Source organism: Rutilus rutilus, assembly GCF_951802725.1.
Source record: "Rutilus rutilus genome assembly, chromosome: 10".
NCBI classification, from domain to species: domain Eukaryota; kingdom Metazoa; phylum Chordata; class Actinopteri; order Cypriniformes; family Leuciscidae; genus Rutilus; species Rutilus rutilus.
The window spans coordinates 1,845,001-1,867,112 of NC_140215.1; the positions used below are offsets into that span (position 1 = coordinate 1,845,001).

General features: G+C 37.1%; 1 protein-coding gene across 1 annotated transcript in view; it reads right to left on the bottom strand.

The window, feature by feature from the left end:
• LOC311298908 (E3 ubiquitin-protein ligase SH3RF3-like) overlaps window positions 1-22,112 on the bottom strand; it is a 122,632-nt gene that overhangs the window by 97,216 nt on the left and 3,304 nt on the right. The window lies entirely within an intron of this gene.

Here is a 22,112-nt window from a genome sequence, read left to right on the forward strand (position 1 = left end):
CAATCTGCTCAGTTACTGGGATTTTCACACACAACCATTTCTAGGATTTACAAAGAATGGTGTGAAAAGGGAAAATCATCCAGTATGTGGCAGTCCTGTGGGCGAAAATGCCTTGTTGATGCTAGAGGTCAGAGGAGAATGGGCCGACTGATTCAAGCTGATAGAAGAGCAACTTTGACTGAAATAACCACTCGTTACAACCGAGGTATGCAGCAAAGCATTTGTGAAGCCACAACACGCACAACCTTGAGGCGGATGGGCTACAACAGCAGAAGACCCCACCGGGTACCACTCATCTCCACTACAAATAGGAAAAAGAGGCTACAATTTGCAAGAGCTCACCAAAATTGGACAGTTGAAGACTGGAAAAATGTTGCCTGGTCTGATGAGTCTCGATTTCTGTTGAGACATTCAGATGGTAGAGTCAGAATTTGGCGTAAACAGAATGAGAACATGGATCCATCATGCCTTGTTCCCACTGTGCAGGCTGGTGGTGGTGGTGTAATGGTGTGGGGGATGTTTTCTTGGCACACTTTAGGCCCCTTAGTGCCAATTGGGCATCGTTTAAATACCACGGCCTACCTGAGCATTGTTTCTGACCATGTCCATCCCTTTATGACCACCTCCTCTGATGGCTACTTCCAGCAGGATAATGCACCATGTCACAAAGCTCGAATCATTTCAAATTGGTTTCTTGAACATGACAATGAGTTCACCAGATCACCAGTCACCAGTCACCAGATCTCAACCCAATAGAGCATCTTTGGGATGTGGTGGAACGGGAGCTTCGTGCCCTGGATGTGCATCCCACAAATCTCCATCAACTGCAAGATGCTATCCTATCAATATGGGCCAACATTTCTAAAGAATGCTTTCAGCACCTTGTTGAATCAATGCCACGTAGAATTAAGGCAATTCTGAAGGCGAAACGGGGTCAAACACAGTATTAGTATGGTGTTCCTAATAATCCTTTAGGTGAGTGTATATATATATACACAGACCCTTTCCAAAAAATTTGAATATCATGGAAAAGTTTATTTATTTCCATAATTCCATTCAAAACGTTAAACTTCCATAGATTATAGATTCAGGGCCCACAACTTAAACGATTTCAAGTATTTAGTTGTTTATTTGTACATAATTTGGGCTTCCAGCTCATAAAACCCACGAAAACAGGAGTTCAAAAAATTTGAATATTACATGAAATCACACAGTAATTACACAGTGATACCATGGTCATTAAACCAGGTTTGGGTTCTTTTGGCAGTGTGGGCAGGTGCAAATCCTGCTGGAAAATGAAGGAAGCATGAAGTGCTCTGAACATGTCCTGGTAGACGGCTGCGTTGACTCTGGATTTAATAAAGCACAGTGGACCAAAGTCCTCTTTTCTGATGAGAGCAAGGTCCCAGAGTCTGGAGGAGGAATGGAGAGGCACACAATCCAAGATGTTTGAAGTCCAGTGTGAAGTTTCCACAGTCTGTGTTGGTCATCGGCTGGTGTTGGTCCACTGTGCTGTCCACTCAACGCAGCCGTCTACCAGGACATGTCCAGAGCACTTCATGCTTCCTTCAGCAGACAAGCTTTATGGAGATGCTGACTTCATTTCCCAGCAGGATTTGCACCTGCCCACACTGCCAGAAGAATCAAAACCTGGTTCAATGACCATGGTATCACTGTGTAATTACTGTGTGATTTCATGTAATATTCTAATTTTTTGAACTCCTGTTTTCGTGGGTTTTATGAGCTGGAAGCCCAAATTATGTACAAATAAACAACTAAATACTTGAAATCGTTTAAGTTGTGGGCCCTGAATCTATAATCTATGGAAGTTTAACGTTTTGAAATGGAACTATGGAAATAAATAAACTTTTCCATGATATTCTAATTATTTGGAAAGGGTCTGTATATATATATATAAATAAAGGCTTTAAAAGTGTTTCAACACAAGCACAGCGAGTGGAGCTCCAGCTGGATCAGGCACGTCTCCATTCATAAAAAAAAAAGATCATCTCTGCATAAACACACACTGAGCTGAAGCTCTCGGCTCTGACCTGCCAGGAGCTGGATCTGTGATTCTGACCGACGGCACGTTTACAGACTAAACATTCCCGAGGAGAACCGGATCTCCGGCAGCCACGGGAATGACTCGCATTGGCTCAGTGCTCAGATAACTGACAGCCGGAACATCCACAACACCAAATACTTCAGAAGATACTGCAGTGGAAGAGGACGCCAGGCGTTTCAACATTTATAAAATGTTTCATGTAAAACTGAAGATGCGTGGGAACAGATTTCCTGAAACTCGAGCACTAAAGCATGGCTGTGAGATCATGGCTTCGATTCCCAGAGAACTGAACATGATCAGCTGATAAATGTGAAAATGTGAGTTTCTTTGGATAAAAGCATCTTTAGCTTAACTTTCAATTTATATTACAGTGCATGTCATCATCCATCATTTTTTGGCAAAGTATTGTCATCAGGACTTGATATTAACACCAGCCAAATGTGTGTGTGTTCCAGTAGTGGCGTGTCCCGCAGTCACTCCTACTAGACACTTTGGTGGATTGAATCTTATATAGGCTATAATATATACATTTTTCAAATGTAGTCTTTTTTTAAGGCATCTGAAATAATAAATTATGTGCAATGTAGTGTTGCCAAAAATATATATTTTTTTATACATATTGATACTGAAATATCTGAAACTCCTCCAATACTCATTTTCCCCAGAACAGATAGACGATCGCAGCTGCTCTCTCTCGCTCTCTCATCTCTCAAAACCCCGCCTCTCTTCACTCACTCGCTTCATTTGCTCCGGATGAATATTGATGCTGTTAACAGGCTTGAGTTTCGGTGTGGAAATGCACATAATTTCACTCATTCCCGCAGATTTTGTGCTCAAACACCCACAGTGTGGCACATAAAGCCGCCGCTCAGTGATAAACTCAGTGCTTTTTCACTGCTTACTGCGCTTAAACAGTCAAACACACACTAAATAATGTCAAAATGCCGTTCTTGGCGAGTATTCATTCATATTCGGTACTGAAATTAAAAAAAATGTGACGATATCAGCATTTTACACATTGTGTTCATGTGCGTTCAACTCGTAAATACGATCTATACGAGATGACTTGAACGCACCATTTGACACTCTTCGCCGAGCGCTTACACAGACACACACAGGAGCGTTTAAAAGCAGGCGTCTATCAGCAGATCCCTGATATATCCACTGATAGACGTGTATCTGTGTAAGTGCTCGGTGAAGAGTGTCAAAGATGTCATTGTTGATCACTGTAGCCAATCACAGGACATATTTGTTGAGTGCGTGAACACAATGGCCAATCAGAGGTGTTTAAGAGTCAACAGCGCTTAAAATGCTAGAGGGAAATGCTGATATCGTCACTTTTTTAAATTTCAGTACCGACTTGGTATCGAAGTTGGTACTTTTTTTTCTTTTTTATTAAGAAAAGCATCTCAAGCACAGTACAAGCATCAGATTGTTACATAATTAAATGGAGGGGAAAAAAGCAAAAATTAAACAAGCATAATAAATCTTCACATACGACTGAACATATAATCACAGTAACATATGCATATACATATAAACAACTAAATAAACCCAAAAAAAAAAAAAAAATTATCCAGAGCTTGTTCTCCTTAAAATAATCTAAAAAAGGGCTCCAAGATTTCAAGAAAAGTTTGGGTTTCCGAAGTTGGTACTTTTTGACAACTCTAGTTTTAAGTGAATGTAAACAGTTGAGAAAGAAAAGGCATGTGTAACAGTATAATGGATCAGTGCGTCAGGTCTTAAAGCGACAGCGGCCTAATAAACCTGCAGCCAAACTGTGCCCAGTGAAAATGCTGAGTAACTTTGGAAAACCACTCGCCACAGTATCAGGTGAGCAAAAACTAATGTCAAGCCCTGATTGGATTGTGTTGTGTGTGTGTGTGTGTGTGTGTGTGTGTGTGTGTGTGTGTACAGCACACTTTTTGGGAGGGAAAAAATGTTTTTCAATTCAAATCCAATTCAATTTGCAATCCGGATGAGCTGAGATTCTTTCCACACCACATCAACCTGTTCACAGCACATTTCTAAACCTGTCATCATCACTTATGTCACACTGCGTCTCCCTCAAGCGGTTCATCTTACCCCTGGCTGACCTCAGTCCACCTGATGAAGACCCGCGGCTCAAACCATTAGCGACCCGCGGTCGCTTCATCTTTTCCGCAGGACGCATTCTTGCTCTCATCTCAGAGGAAAGAGAGAGCGCTTCCAAGAGCAAAACCCAAACTCTCCCACTCGCTTTCAAAGAGAGGGAAAATAACACACACACACACACACCCACACACACACACACACAGAGAATGTTCCAGTCTCTTTACTTCAGCTGAGCGTAATGTCTCTCGTCTGTCTCGGTCCAAACACTGAAGAAGCTGACAGTATTCCAGCTGAAATCCTCTGAGCCGAGCGGGAGCCGAGCGGGAGCCGAGCGGGAGCCGAGCGGGAGACGTTCATCTGACGCACGGCTGCACAACACTGGGAAAAACGCTGACGTCGCGATATTTACTCCAGGAAAAACATGTTCTCACAGATGACTTGAATTTACACCACCGTTCAAAAGTAAAACATTTGTCAATGTGTCTGGAAGAGTCTCTTCTGCTCATCAAGGCTGCATTTATTTGATCAAAAATACAGGAAAAATTGTGAAATATTACAATTTAAAATAACTGTTTTCTATGTGATTATATAGTAAAGTGTAATTTATTCCTGTGATCAAAGCTGGATTTTCAGCATCATTACTCCAGTCTTCAGTGTCACATGATCCTTCAGAAATCACTCTAATATGATGATTTGATGCTCAAGAAACATTTATGATTATTATCAATGCTGAAAACAGTTGATTTGAACGTTAAACCATCAAGCTGTTCTGGATGTGTGCTGGGAAGGGCTTTGTTACGCACCTCATGTGACTCTATGGTGATTAATTATTCTGTTTGTGCTCATTTCCATAAATCACAATGCGGTTTGTGCGGGAAGGTTTGACCTCTGACCCCTGGCGACCCCTTGACCTCACAGTTGTGCTCCTCTGGGAATCACGGATGTAACGGCAAATCTATGCACATCAATGATGAAATTTGTTGTAGACTATTTTATCATTGATTAGTCGGGGGTGAGCGCTGTAATATTATTGCTTTGACTGCACTGACACTATTGGATGAGAACGAAACTTAAACTGAATGATGATATTGTCTTGTTAGAGCTTCTTTACAGCAGAATTTGAATTTGCTGCCTAACGTTTGCTATTTGCTGGTCTTTTCTCCTCTATTGTGTCGTATATCCGAGTGAAACGCTTCTGGAACAAGAACAAATGTGGGCGGGGCTTGATTGTGTCTGTGAGGAATTGATTGGATGGTTGTGGTTTGCTATTGGCTGATCTCATGTGATTGACAGGTTGCCCCGCCCACTTCATCAGAGAAGAGAAGAGATGCTGCGAGAGGAACTTATTCTGATTCAAGATGAAAAAAAAAAAAAATACATTACATCTATTCTACTCGGATTACTACTACTAATTACAGTGAAATGTGCAGGATGTCCAGAATAAACCATCAACAATCACTCATTATTAGAGTCAAACTAATGAACACACTGGATCCTTGAGGGAGATTGTTGGCATGGTTACTTCCCATTAAGACGAGGAGGAACATCACCGGAGCCCGCGCAGCGAACGGATCCGATCAGGAGACCTTTAGGAACACTCGCTTCATCCCTCAGTTTATTTCCCTCAATGGGACGAATCGCTTCTCTCAGTTTAACAGCTGATTCTGTCTCGGGTGTGAGGACCAGCTCTACACACTCCTGTTAATCACACCCACGGCTCATGCAGATTTAACACCGCTCTGTGACATCAGTCAGTCTAATGGCTGGATTCACTCATCAAAACACAATTTACAGCAGAACACCAAATGTCACAAATCTGGCATATCTGGATGAATGAATCAAAAGTAGGGCTGCACACTTACATTTGTTTGCTTGAAATTTGTTTTATTTAAAAACATTTATACAGACAACACACAATTTCTGGGGGGAAAAATTTTTATATTTCTATTATTACAAAAAAAAATTATTATTAAATTATTAAAGATATAGGAATTCAGTAAATTAGATGTGCTTTTTGATTAAAAATGTAATTAAAAATGAAAAAACTGTTTCATGATTTCAATTAGACATGCCTTTTTAATTACTAAAATTCAATTAAACCATTAAAGTGGAATCCCAAAAAGATTTAAACAGAAAAAATAAAAGAATTTGGGAAAAAATAAAACAGAATTTTTCATAAGGACTTTATTACAATTGTAACTAATTAAATTGTATAAGTTCTATGATTTCAATTAATTAGACATGCTTTTTGATTACTAAAAAAGAAATCAATTAAACCACTAAAGAGGAATACAGAAACGATTTAAACAGAAGAATTCGGGAATTTGGGGAGATTTCATAGGGACTTTCTTAATGTAATAATTGATTAAAATTGTAATTTTAATAAATGATTTCAATTAATCAGACATGGTTTTTAAATACTAAAATTCTATTCACATTCAACAAGCACTAATCTAGAAAATATTTAAACAAACAAAAAAAATCCAGAAAAAAAAAAATATATATATATATATATGAGAAAAAATAAAACTGATTTATGGATAGAGCAGCAGAATTAACGGGGGTCGATGCAGAGCCCAGAACCACCCGAATCAAATTAATATTTCACATGCATTTATTTATTTATATGATAAGTATCCCAGTAATATGCAGGATAATGTCCAGTCAGACGCTTTGAGTCAAGGTTTGATCATAGCCTGTCAGAGTTTATTAAGCAATAATGACTGAATAATCCTGCTTATCATTAGTGAAGAAACTAAAAGACTTGGTTTTGCATTAAATCATGGAGAGAGAAGTCTATATGAAGCGTTTCTCCATCCTAAAGACGACAAACGACAGCATCTCAGAGACGCGACACACAGCATGAATATAGATGAGCTTTTCACAGCACAATACAAACAAGCAAACGCTCATTACGCAGAAATGACAGGCGTTCTGCCTCTACTGTCCACTCACCGGAGACACACAACACGCTTTCATGTGTGTTTTCACCGCATTCAATGAGGCCAGGCTCCCAGACACACACATAATGAGGAGGAACGTGTGTGTGTCCACACACACATCAGTATAAAAGAGCTGATGGAGTCGACCTGCGCTCATACGCATGCAAATCAACTCTGCCAACATTCATTACTCCTCGAGAACATCTCACACACGTATACGGAAAACTGCTTAGACAAACACACTCATGTTCCTGGTCTATAGATCCATCTGTGCACGCTATTCCTGAAAAACAGCGGTCCTCGTTATACATCTGTTACATGTACTTACCGCAGTAAAAACAGTAAATTATGCATAATTACATAACTAACCCTCAACCAAACCCTAATCCTATAGTAAGTACATGTAGTTGCTTAATATTACTCATTAAATATATAATTACACTGTAACAATGACACCTTAAAATAGTGTAACCAAAACAGCATAAACTGTAATTCAGATCCAGTCATAAAAACGGCAAATTTTGGATGAATAAATCAAAAGTAGGGCTGAACACTTACAATTAGTCATTAAGTTTTATTATTTCAATTAATTTAACATGCTTTGATCACCAAAATTGGTCAAATATTAGATTATTAAATTATTAAAGATATTGGAATTCAATAAATTAGACATACTTGTTGATTTTTTAATTAAACCACTGAAACGGAATCCAGAAAAAAAAAAAAAAAAAAATTAAGGTGAAAATAAAACAGAATTGGGGGGGGGGGGGGTAAATGCCCTAAAATTTAATAATTTATAAAAAAAAATACAAAAAATTAAATTGAATAAATTTCATGAATTCAATTAATTAGACATGCTTTTTGATTACTACAATTCACTAAAATGAAACTGAAAAGATTTTTTAAAAAATCCAAGAAAGAGAAAAAAAATCTTTGAATATGACGGAAATAAAACAGAATTAGGGGAGAAATAACAGATTTTATAGTGCCCTAAAATTCTAATAATTTATTAGGATTTTAACTAATTAAAGTGTTTCATGATTTCAGTTAGTGAGCGATCCATGTGTGCACGCTAGTCCAGATGAAAAACTGTTTTATCAAAATTTAACTTGCGGAAAACGCAGATGGAATCCAGTTATAAAAACAGAATTTACAGTTTGACGCGGAATGTCACGGAATTTGGCAAATGTTGGATGAATAAATCAAAAGTAGGGCTGAAGTTTTATTATTTCAATTTATTAAACATGTTTGATTACCAAAATTGCTCACACTTTAGATTAGGGTCCAATATTAACTACTTTTGCCTCAGTAAACTCATAATTACTCCTTATTAATAGTTAGTAAGGTAGTTGCAAAGTTTAGGTATTGGGTGATTAAGGGATGTTGAATATGATCATGCAGAATAAGGCATTAATGCTTTATAAGTACTAATAAACAGCAAATATTCTAGTAATATGCATGATAATAAGCAACTAGTTAATAGTGAGAACTGGACCCTAAACTAAAGTGTCACCCTAAAATGTATTTTAACCATAAAAACACATCCCAAAGAAACAACTTTTTAGTTGCAATGTGTGAATGACTTAAATTGGTTATTATTTTACAGAAGCGCCAGAAGCGCCTAATCCCAAAACCTTGAGAACCTTCCCTGAAGAGCAGGAGAAAACATGTCGGACACTGACTAACCGTACTTCAGTGTGTGTGTGTGTGTGTGTGTGTGAGAGAGATACGGATCAGAGTCAGGCGGACAGTGGGTGTAATGTCTGAGCTGATATGAAGCTGATATGGATAAATGACATTAATGTACAGTAAGCTGAGGCTGGAAACAACCCTCACATTATTACACTAGACATGCAGGAGATGAACGAGCTCTCGGTGTCATCACACACTCAAACAAACAAGAGTCCATCGCACTGTTATTTAATATCTTCTGAATCTGAACAGAAAGAACAGAGCCTCTGATTTTAAACAAACAAAAAATTATTCTAAGCCTTGCATTAATTATTCTTCATGCATTCTTTTTATTTATCAATACTTGAATGTGGGTTTCATAAAAACGTTACATTTTTAATCAAAAACCTGGGAAAATCTTGTTTTTGTGAAATACTACGTCCGGATGGGATTCAGAGCGATGCTCAAACACAAGTCGATCGAGTCAAAGCTTCACAGTCTTCATGGGTTCAACATTTCATTCAGTAACGTTACGCAGTTTTGATTTATATGCCGGTGAATCGTGTTATTTTACACGTGCGTCAGCAATGCTTCTATCGCTCGTTTCTGCTTCTATCGCTCGTTTTGATCCAGAGACTCAATTCTTGTTCAGACGATGTGCAATAGCGCCCCCTACTGTATAACAGTGAAAACACGGAAAGCCGGAACATTCTGTCAATGGTGGGGAAAGAGTTAATATTATTTAAATACAATTATTGTTTTTATTAACATTTTGAATTGGCTTTGATTTATATTTTTCATTCGAATTTTAGTTTATTTTTTTGTAATTTTTTATATTTTTATTAGTTTTTACAATTTAAATTTATTTTGGCCATTTCTGTTTTAGGTCAGTTTTGGTTCTTTTTTTCCAGTAAGTAATTTTAATGCTTAAACTTAAAACCTATTTGAGATATTTTCCAAGGTAACATTTCTAATTCTGGTAACACTTTATTTTAGGATGACATACACATTACTACATGAACTTACTTTAGTAATAACTGTGAATTATGCATAGTTACAAGTAACCCTAATCCTAACCGTAACTCTATAGTAAAGTACATGTAGTTAATTAAAGTCCCCCTGTGGTCAAAATCCAGCTTTTAATGTTGTTTATGTGTCTATGTGGTGTTTTTAATGTGCTTTAAGACAAATCATGTGTAAATTCATAAGTCGACACCATTGCTGAGTATTTCCTCCTTAAAACTGCAGTGAACCAAAGACAGTCTCAAAAACACGCTTTGAAATCGCTGGTGTTTCTGACGTCACAAACTACCTTGTAACCAATCAGATCAACGTGTGATCGTCAACCAGTGGATCTCTGAGATGAGTGAGTGAGTGGAGGCGGGGCTCATTTGCATATTCATAGAACCACGTATACTAAATGAGGCAAGGGTGTCGAGTTACATTCAAGATATTTTAAGGCATTAAGAGTTTTTTTAAAGGAAAAAAACGTTTAAATATGTCATTTTGGTGATCAAAGATGAGTTTTAAGTGATAAATGATTGACTACAGGGGGACTTTAAAGGGTTAGTTCACCCAAAAATGAAAATTCTGTCAGTAATCACTCACCCTCATGTCGTTCCAACCCCGTAAGACCTTAGTTCATCTTCAGAACGGAGGCTCACTATTGGCCGACGCTTGTCATGTGTGTGATGCGTGTGACGTACAACACAGACGTGCTGCGCTAAAACACTACATGAAAAGACTCGAGGCCCAGAGAGAAGGAAATGAAAAGTGGAATAAAGTCGTTATTTTTGTTTGTTTTTGCACACAAAAAGTATTCTCGTCGCTTGATAAACTTAAGGTTGAGCCACTGGAGTCACTTGGACTATATTAACGATCTCTTTAATAACTTTTAGAGTTATTTATATTGGTTTATAATATAACCCTTTAATATTGTTCAGTACTTATTTAAATAAGTACAATGTAACTACGTCACCTTAAAATAAAGTGCAACTAATTCTCTTTTAGTTCATTTTTTCCATCTTATATCAGCGTCAGTCAGTAACATTAATCCGTTCCTCTCTGATAATGAGTTCATTACACTGATCTCATCCGATCAGAATTTACAATCTGAACTCTTTATAATATTAGTTTGATTGCTTTCAATTCGAGCATTTCATAATGTGAAGCCGTTCCTACACTGATGTCACACTTATTCATCTGAGCCCAAGGATTTGCTTTGCATTTTAAATAAATAGAAAATAATCAGCCGAGATGCTCTTTCATTTCATTGTACAATAATTAGTTTCGCCGTAAGTCCTTTATTTCTGGTTTGCAGGAGTTTTCACTCTTGTAATGGAGATCGTTCCTCTAAAAGCTTCAGTAAATGAGCTAATGAGTGTTGTGTTACTCTCACAACAGCACAAAAATAGCCTAAACTGTCCGGCTCTCGGGACGCATCCCAGCTGTGTCTTTGCATTGTTTACTCGGAGATGACAAACGAGGAGCGTCTGAAACCACAGCGCTGAAGTACAGACCTCGTGAACTCATTATCAGAGAGGAGAGACCAGCTTTAATCTCAGCGGAGTCACAGCATCTTAATGGGACGGATTGACATTCCCAGGGTTATTACCGTTCAGGAAAAAGAGGAGAGTTTCCTCATTATTTACATTATTTGAGCTTCTAACGGCAGCTGCAGTGACGTGATGAGTTTACCAATCAGCGATTGGCTCTTTTATTTAGAAGGCGGGGCTTATTACGCCATATTAGGTGTTTAACTTTCTGCCATTGATAGTAAAACGAGTCGAGTGCACCGTCTCTGGTGACAGGGATCGCTGTAGTCCATATCAAAATACATATTTACACAACTTTAATGTAATCCACATGACTTCAGCTGAAAAATAAGCAAAACAATCAATCTTTTTTAATTTTATTTTTTATAAAAATGTTTTTTTTTTATAATTGTGACTTTTTTTCTCAGAACTGCAACATATAAAGATAGTAAATGCAATTCTGAGAAAACAAAAAAACAAAAACGCAATTACGTTTTTATAGGTGACCTGTTCCTTTAACGAAGGGTAAGTTTACACGACAACGATGTACTAAAAAACGAAAAGTTTTTCCTTTGTGTTTTCCTCGGACAGCCGACAACGCTGTCAAAACGATCCTGTTCACACAGATCTGCAAAAACGGCTAAAAACGCTGTATTCTAATGCCAGGCCAGTAGATGGCGATGTCACTGTGTAAAGACACTACCTATAGTCTGAACATGTAATACGCATGCGAATGATGTCACCGTTTTCACATATTCATGTTTTTGTAGCCAAAACTGACGTAAAAAATAAATAAAACCTAAATGGTGATATAAAAAAAAAAAAAAACGGTAATACTTTACAATAAGGTTCTATGAATATGCAAATGAGCCCGCCTCCACTCACTCACTCAGCTCAGAGATCCACTGGTTGACGATCACACGTTGATCTGATTGGTTACAAGGTAGTTTGTGACGTCAGAAACACCAGCGATTTCAAAGCGTGTTTTTGAGACTGTCTTTGGTTCACTGCAGTTTTAAGGAGGAAATACTCAGCAATGCTGTCGACTTATGAGTTTACACATGCTTTGTCTTAAAGCATATTAAAAACACCACATAGACACATAAACAACATTAAAAGCTGGATTTTCAACACAATCTTTTATTATGAATATTTGAAAATATTTTGTATTTCACTTGAAATCCGGGTTGTGAAATTCAGATTATTATGATTTAATTAGTTTATTTCAGGTCTCAAAATTCAAGGTTGGAAAATTTAAGAAGACACATGCTTTGTCTTAAAGCATATTATAAATACCACATAGACATATAAACAACATTAAAAACCACAAGGGAAACACCACAGGGGGACTTTAACATTAATATTAACGATGAACAATACTTCTACAGCATTAATCATCTTAATGTAAATGTTAATTTACTAATTCATCTGTAAGATCAAAAATTATATCTGTTAACATTCGTTAATGCATTGTGAACTAACATGCACATGAACATTATTAACTAACACTGATAAAGGTTAATAAATACTGTATATAATATATTCCTCAATGTTATGAGACCTTATTCTAAAGTGCTACGAAAAGGTTACAGAAAAAAAGAACATTAAAAAAATTACTAACAATTAAAATGAAAATATATAAAACAAAAGCCAGTTCAAAATATTAAATAACTATAATAGTATATAAATAATATATACATTTTTTTTAATTGGCTTTTGTTTCACTTTTTTTTTTTTATGTTCTTTTTTGTGTAACCTTTTCGTAACACGTTAGAATAAGGTCTCATAACACTGTATATAATATATTGCTCAGAGATCCTCCAAAAGGGAGATGTTGTGTGAGCGAGCCGAGATCATCAGCGTCTCCAGAGACTCAGAGTCGTCTTCTGTCAGTCGTCTTCTTCTCTTCAGAGTCGTGTCAGTCGTCTTCTTCTCTTCAGAGTCGTGTCAGTCTTCTTCTCTTCACCAGCGGCGAGAGCATGAAACATTAATGCTGGAGATCAGCAGGAGTCTGAACACACGTCTGTGTTTACTGACGCTCACAGAAACATCCAGCTCTTCCTCTAGATAACGCTGATCTCGATTCTCAAACGACACGTCACGGGTTAATTATGGCAGATCAATGTGAATTCAGTTCAATTCAGTTCACATTTATTTGTATAGCGCTTTTCACAATACACTTTTTTTTTTTTAAAGGGGTGGTATAATGCCCTTTTCACAAGATGTAAAATAAGTCTCTGATGTCCCCAGAGTGTGTGAAGTTTTAGCTCAAAATACCCCACAGATATTTTTATATAGCATGTTAAAGTTGTCACTTTTTGAGGGTGAGCAAAAACACACCGTTTTGTGTCTGTCCCTTTAAATGCAAATGAGCTGCTGCTCCCGGCACAGGGGGCGGAGCTTCAAGAGCTCGTGTCATTTTACCTCACACACACATGCACTGAACATTTCAAAAACGTTTAGCCTTTTATGTTCAAACCGGAGTCAGACAATGATGGAGAGACTCAAGAAGAAGTGACAACATGTAGAAGCAACAGGACATTTCTGAATGGTTAGTTGATGAGTTTATGTAGCTTATGTGTAGTTATCTTCTAGTCATTGATTAGCATATTCTGTCTTGATAATCTATAAATCGTGTTCAGGGGGCGGGGTTTATGTAAATTCTAGGGTTGGTGATGTCACTAACCCGGGAGGATTGTGGTGTAGTCTCTACCAGCCGTTTGTTGTAGTCCTTAAAAAGTGATTTCTTTAAAAGCAAATATCTCCCTTTGCTCTGAACTTTGAGCGTTGTAACTTTGCAGATGTTGTTTATGATCAAACAGCAACATTACACACTAACTAAAGTTAGAAAAGTGAAATCATAATCAACCAGCCCTTTAATGCATGAGTTCACATTACAATTTAGAGTGATCTGTTATCAGACTGTCTAAGTTAAGCATTTCAGAAATGTACATATAATCACAGTGAGATAAAAATGTATTAATTCAAACAATGTAATTTAATGCTGAAACAATGAGCTCATTGAAGTAATGAATACTTGTTTGTTAACAAATGATTATGACATTTAGAAAAAGTAGATGTATGATGATGACAGCACTTTGATATCAAACATGGTGTGATTCATAAGTTAAATAATGAATGTGCACATATTGTGAATCAATTAGTTCCCGGTAGCTTTCAGTAAATTCACTTGTTTAAAGGAAAATGATTCAGAAAACATATAAATATCATCGGCTGGACCAATGTTTACATTCTTGAGTCTTGACACAGACGGGGGAAAGAGACCATCAATCGAAGAGAGAGAGCGAGAGAGAGAGAGAGTGTGAGAGAGAGAGAGAGAGAGAGAATTTGAATTTAAATTACTCTTTATTACAAAAGACAAAAACACATTAACAATAAACCAATGGATTCAATAACACATGATTATAAGAAGTGTGCAAAGACCACTTCTCCTTCAACAACAGAGCACACTGCTCCTTTGTCACACCATTTCAACTCAAAACAAGCAAGATCATTTACTGACTTGTAGAAATTAAAATCAATTAAAACTCTGGCTTTCACAAGAGCAAAAAACAAAACAACAACATTCTGTCCAACTGTCCATTCAATCATATTTTTTCTGCTCATGTACACTGCTAATTTAGCTTGACCCACAATAAAATTCAGTAATTGACATCTATTACCTTTCTTCCTTACATATTTAACACCTAAAATGAAACTTTCATTTGACAAGGTTTCATCCAAACAAGCAAAGATACTCCTTAATACACTGAATAAAGGACTTAACCTGGAACACTCCATAAAAGCATGAAAGACTGTTTCCCTCTTAAAACAAAAAGAGAGAGAGAGAGAGAGAGAGACACTGTTCTACAGGCTCAATATAACAACAACACAAACACCTACCATAAATAATATGCTAATAATAGTATTATTGTATAAATATTTGTAGGCTATTGTTTGGATGAGTCTCGTTCCAACAGCGCTGATATTTCACCAATAACAATAATCATAATCATAATCTAGCCTCTACTGTATTTCCAGTTTATATACTGTAGATCGTTCATTGCAACATTCATCTGATTATCATGTTCACCCTCATATGGTGTTTGGGGTCAGGACGACATATGGATTATTGAAATAAATAATATGTGATTACAATCAAGTCTTGTCTTTTAGTGGCAACTTATGTGGCGATACGGCAAATGTATGAGGCATTACTGCAAAAACAAGAAACTTCAAAAGTCCTCAAACAAGAACAAAAATCAGAAACTTTGACCAAAAAAAAACTGATTTTATGTATTTTATAATATATACATATCCAGAAATATTAATGGATCTCTATGGCCCTCTGCTGGATGTATGTGGCAATTACACTTTTTTCCTAAAACTGTATTTCCTTCAGATTTCCTCTAAGCAATAGATGCCAGAATTCTGCCTCTTAACACCTAGATCAACATCCAGAAACAACTCATATTTCATTTTGATCATCATTAAAGTGTTTTTATGAAAAAAAAAACATTTTCATAAAAAAATTATATTTCGTTTGCATGCTAATGGTGCATTTGAGGAATTTTGCAGTAAATAGTTTAAAAAAGTACTTCATATCCCCCAAAACACAGCATAAACATATAGATGATTAGTAAACAAACAAAAATGATATATCATTTGTATGATTAAAATGTTTTTTTTTTTTATACAATCGTTGTATAAATGTTTGGGGGGGTCGATATGACCACAAGTGTACATGAGAATCAGTTTTGCTACTGCACACTGACATGGGGTTTAAAACTATGTTTTTGCATTTCAAACATCTCAATATGCACATATGTAGATCAGGGCTCGTATTCTTAAAGCTTCTTAAGAATTCTCTCAGAAAACTCCTAATTTAGTTTAAAAACTTCTACGCAGGAGTCTTAGCTTAAGAGCGATTCGGGGCCGATCTGAGAGCAACTCTGAGCGAGGAAAAGACTAAAACTTTCATCTTAGTGAGGAGGCGGGGCTGACCCCGTTGCTAAGTATGACAATCTTTTGAAGACTGTGATTGGTTGGTTGTCCAAGAAGAAAAAAAAAGAAGAAAAAAAGCGATTTTAAGTATAGGGTCTACTCACACACACACACACACATATACATACATTATATATATATATATATCCTTTTTTTTTTTTTTTTTTACCATGCTGTTAATTTCCTATAAGGTTAGCTAATAATGATCAAAATTGTTCCACTCTTTAGTACACCTATTGCTGGCATTTCTATTTAAGTGGTGGTTTGAATGTTGGTCTTAATGCAGCAAACATGGAATCAAAAACAAGAAGGATGAGAAAGCCCGACTGGACAGAGGAACAGTGTTTTACTGTTAGCCCAGTAAGTGGATGAACACAAGGCCATCCTTAAAGAATAATTCGGGCCGGGTGTCACAGCACGGGGCAAGAAGCAGACGAGAGAGCTGATAGCGCAGATTATTAACGGCTCATTCCCCCTGATCGTGCGCACCAGGAAAGCCTGTGCTATATTCATCAATGCAGTTTTCTGAGCCTGCAAGGTGGGAATGTCCAGTGGAAACGAAATGAACTGCGACACAATAAGAGGTTCTGTAAGTGCTGTAACTGTGTGTGTGTGTGTGTGTGTGTGTGTGTGTGTGTGTGTGTGTGTGATCACTCTGCTTACAGAAGGCTGTGACAGACCCAGATCATCACTGCTGCATTGTTGCATTTTCCCAGTGGCCAAATATCGTAATGTAGTGATTACTTTCATTTCTGGCGCTATGGCATTTCTGCGCTGTGTCGGAGATGTTAAAGAGATGTGTCACAAACATGATCCCTGCACGATCTCACTGTCATCCACTGTCTGCAACACATTTCTCCTCCTTCGTCTTTCTGCCATTTTCTCCTCTGCTAAAGAAACTCCTCAGCCTCTTAAAAGTCCTCGTCCGTGCTCCTAACAATTCTGACCTTAAGACCTCTTTTAAGGGTTAAGACGCTTTCTGAAGTACTTTTTTTTTTACTAGGATTTTTATTTAATTTTAAGAGTAAACGCCCACATTTCTAAGAATTTTGTCACTAGGAGCAACTCTTTGCATTAAGATTTTTTATGAATACGGGCCCAAAAAATAAATAAAAATAAGTAAATGGAACTAAATGGAAGTCCAAACTCATCTGGAAACCCTGCGCACGTACAGTACTAACACTAACTGAAGAACATTCACACCACATGATCTGTAATGGGAAAGAGTTTGTAGTAATTATGGTCTCTAAATGTGAAACTGTAAATGACCAAACCCACAGTAAAGAGGATTCATGCATGTTTTACATCGCTGTGGTTACAGTCTCATTTTATTACTAATGCCACAGTTAAACTATATACATATAGGCTACGTTCACCAGGGCACGTGTAGAAGGAGACGGTCTTCATGATAGTCTGGCGTCTCTCAGAACTCCAGATGTAGAAATAATCAATTATAACTCACACATTTTATGTAAATGCGTAATGCAATTAAGTCAATGTTAATTATTAATTTAAGCCCAAGTACAGTAGATGACCGTGAGCATGAAGACACAGAAAAATGTTTCTACTCGGCGATAAAACGCTTTAGTGGAGTGTGAACTCTCTGAGCTTCATGCGAGCGCCGCTAATGTTCCTCAGCCGGATCATAACTCTGGGAAATGGAGGGAATATTCCGTCAAGGACAAAAGAGGACGTTTCATTCCTCAGTCTCTCCAGCTGACGGTGGCTTTATCACAGCGAGTCTCTCGTGCTTCTGCGCTTCTGCTCAGGAGCTTAAAGGGGTGGTTGATTCTGATTTGACTTTTCTAACTTTAGTTAGTGTGTAATGTTGCTGTTTGAGCATAAACAACATCTGCAAAGTTACAACGCTCAAAGCTCAAAGCAAAGTGAGATATTTGCTTTTAAAGAAATGGCTTTTTAAGGACTACAACAAACGGCTGGTAGAGACTACACCACATTCCTCCCGGGTTAGTGACATCACCAACCCTAGAATTTACATAAACCCCGCCCCCTGAACACGCAGTCCATGTTGAGAAGAGGAAGAGTTTGTGAGTTGCACATTTGTGAGTCTGCTCAAGCTGTCGCATCCGTCTTTCCACATGCAATACTGTACGTTACACAAATGCAATATCATGTCACTCTGTAAGCATCTTACAACAGTTCCACACGGGCGATTTATAGATTATCATGACAGAATATGCTAATCAAAGACTTGAAGATAGTTAACTCCACATCAGCGACATAAACTCATCAACTAACCACTCAGAAATGTTGTCTGCATGTTGTCACTTCTTCTTGAGTCTCGAGTTTGAACATAAAAGGCAGAACAGTTTCTGACATTTTAGTGCTTGTCTGTGTGAGGTTATCAGAGCTGCTAACACACACACACACACACACACACACAGACACACACACACACACACACACACATGGTGTTGAAGCTCCGCCCTCTGTGCCGGGAGCAGCAGCTCATTTGCATTTAAAGGGACACACACGAAACGACGCGTTTTTACTCACCCTCAAAAAGTGACAATTTTAACATGCTATATAAAAATATCTGTGGGGTATTTTGAGCTAAAACTTCACACACACACTCTGGGGACATCAGAGACTTATTTTACATCTTGTGAAAAGGGCATTATACCCCCCCTTTAAACTAGACTTCAATCCAGATCACCATCGTCTTCAATCGATCACACGTCACTCTTAACAGTTTGCATGATTACGGTATCTATCTATCCATCCATCCATCCATCCATCCATCCATCCATCCATCCATCCATCCATCCATCCATCCATCCATCCATCCATCCATCCATCCATCCAAGCTGTTTTACCCATCCTGACCTCTCACTCATAGAAATAAAGGTTCAGTGGGGCTCTATGTAGAACTCTAGGGGCTCTTGACTTATTTTTAAAGAACACTTTATGCTTTAAAAAAAAAAAAAAAAAAAGGTTCTCAATATTGTTTCACTATTCTCCTGTATCTGTATCCTGTTATTATTGTAAAAGTTCACCGATTTTTTTTTTAAAGAAGAAAAGAAAGGTTCTATATTAGGAGAAATGTCTTAAATGATTGCATAATACTTTCAAGTTTAATGGGTGAACATGAAAGGTTTAATTGGGTTTGGGTTTAATTGGATGAATGGAACATTAATTCATTCATAAATTAATTAATAATTCATAAATATTAGTAAATATAAATAATTACATACAAATTTAATTAAATAAATATAAAATAAATGTAAACATTACATAAAAAAATTCTAAATAATAAATTTTTAAAAATAAACAATTAAATAATTAATTCATAAATATTAGTGAATAAAAAATATATATAAATATTAATATAAAAAATGAAAAAAATAAAAAAAAATACATTTGTTTTTACCAACAAAAAACACGTACAGCCGTGATTTGGACCTTCCTAGCAGCATGAACTGTCCTGGCACGCGCAGATGTGTGTTAATGTGTGTGTGGATGATGGGAAAGCGGATACAGGCAAAAATCAAGCAGAAACACAGGAGATTTGGTCCTGCTGTGTTCAGCCGAGCAACAATAAAGACATCTCGTGTCAGATGATTCAGTGTGTGCGAGACTTCGGCTGGAATGAATGAATGAATGAATGAATGAATGAATGAATGAATGAATGAATGAATGAATGAATGAATGAATGAATGAATGAATGAATGAATGAATGAATGAATGAATGAATGAATGAATGAATGAATGAATGAATGAATGAATGAATGAATGATCGATCACCGATGACACACTTCAGTCGAGAGGCCTCATACAGTTACACATCAATCACAAAACCAGCTCGTCTCACTCTCTTCAGACCAACACATTCAGAACACGCAATAGACATCTGTGTGTTTAGAGATATTTAACAGTCCACTTCATGAAAACATCTAATTAAATAAACGATACCAAGTCATCATAAGAGACTGAGAGTGTGTGCCTAGTTTAATTATCACTGCCAGAAGCTCTAAGAGTTATTGCAGCCAAAATTTCGATGGGATATTTGATTGTAAGATCAGATCGATGCAGAAATATTGAGTCAGAACGAGACGAAGGGCTTTACCAACAGCTGAGTTACATTTTAACACATGGGTTTTATGGTTTTGAAAACCCTAATGCATGATTTTACACCATCTCTACTGCCTCACGCAATCATATCTGTCCGTCTGCTGTTTGCTTTAAACCCCAGTGAACAGTATACATGATATAAACAATACATAATAAAAGTTTTTTGAATGCATTTATTATGCACCTTATTGCATGATCTAATGAACAACTGTAACCACAGTTATAATGCATTATAATACTTATCTATTCATCGTTACACTTTAAGAAAACATGATGCAGTAAAACACGCGACAACCAATTTCAGATGTAAGGAATCTGCAGATATAATAATGCATTTAACATGAAAAGATATAATGCATTGGAACATACATTATGAATATCTTTATGAGGCATTTCACAGAAAGTAAAGTGAAAACCTCACTGCATTAAAGGGCAGATCTGAGACGTGAGGAACAGCGATGACCCTGTCAGAACAAAAGGACAGTCTTCATCTCACGCCGCTGTCACTGATGCATTCATCACACCGCCGATGAGACACTGGAAGATCACGGCTTCACGCAGAGCAAAACATATGCAATTTGGTGCAGATGCTGATATTTATATGGACTGATAGCTTGTAATCAATGAGATCTTTATAACAGTGCAGCATAAAATGCATTTAAATATATCTGTCAATAATGTGTCTTAGTAAGATGATATTTAAATGCTCAGCTTGATTATCAAAGCTAAAAACATATAATGCAATGCAATGATGAACAAATAAACCTTCCTCAAAAGCCTGATGATCATGTTTCAATAAAATGATGTCTGGATTATAATCAAGTAAACCGAAGCTGCTTCAGTGCAGGTGAAATATTACTAATAATATCAAAGTTAATCTTACATTTATTTGACAAAAATCATATTTCACAGCAAAAAGAGGCTGACGTTTGTATACTAAAAGCATGTAATAGATTGTTCAGCAACGTTTTGATCATGTTGATCATTTAAAGGCCTTAGAAATATGATACGGTCGCTTTACAGGTTAATATTTCATATGAGAAATATCAATCCTTCACCTAATTTTCTGTCTAATAGAGCCGTTTGTGATGAATACTTCAGTGTCTGAGGCCACAGCTTCAATTCTGTCACTGCAAAACATGTCGACGATCAATACGGGTTTATAATGGCCAGTGTCTCATTGACCGTCCATGAAGCCACTAAATACACTTTGCATTGCTTTTCATCAACGTGGAATCATGCACTTGCCTTTCATAACATAAAAACTCATTGCATCGTTGTATTTTGGATAATTTAGCGATGCTTTCAGCCCATACTCTCAGATCAGTGTAACATGTTTAAATGAATTCAGCGCAGAGGAGCCACAACACACACAAGCGTCTCTCTCTCCACACACACACACACACACACACACACACACACACGCAGCGTCAGCAGAGTCTGTCCTCTGACCTGTGAGAGACATCAGTTCACACTGCGCCGCTCCTGTGGGACTGATGTGTGTGTTTGACCGCTTCAACACACACCAGCACAACAATAGACCAAGACAACAATGGCAGAGCATCTCAAAGAAACTCTTACCATAGCAAAACATCCTGCTACTATAGCAACAGCCAATCGCAGGGGACCAATCACATCATCAGGTAGTTTCCAGGTTATAAATTATGAATAATTACATGCAACTAACCCTAAACCAAACCCTAGTAAATA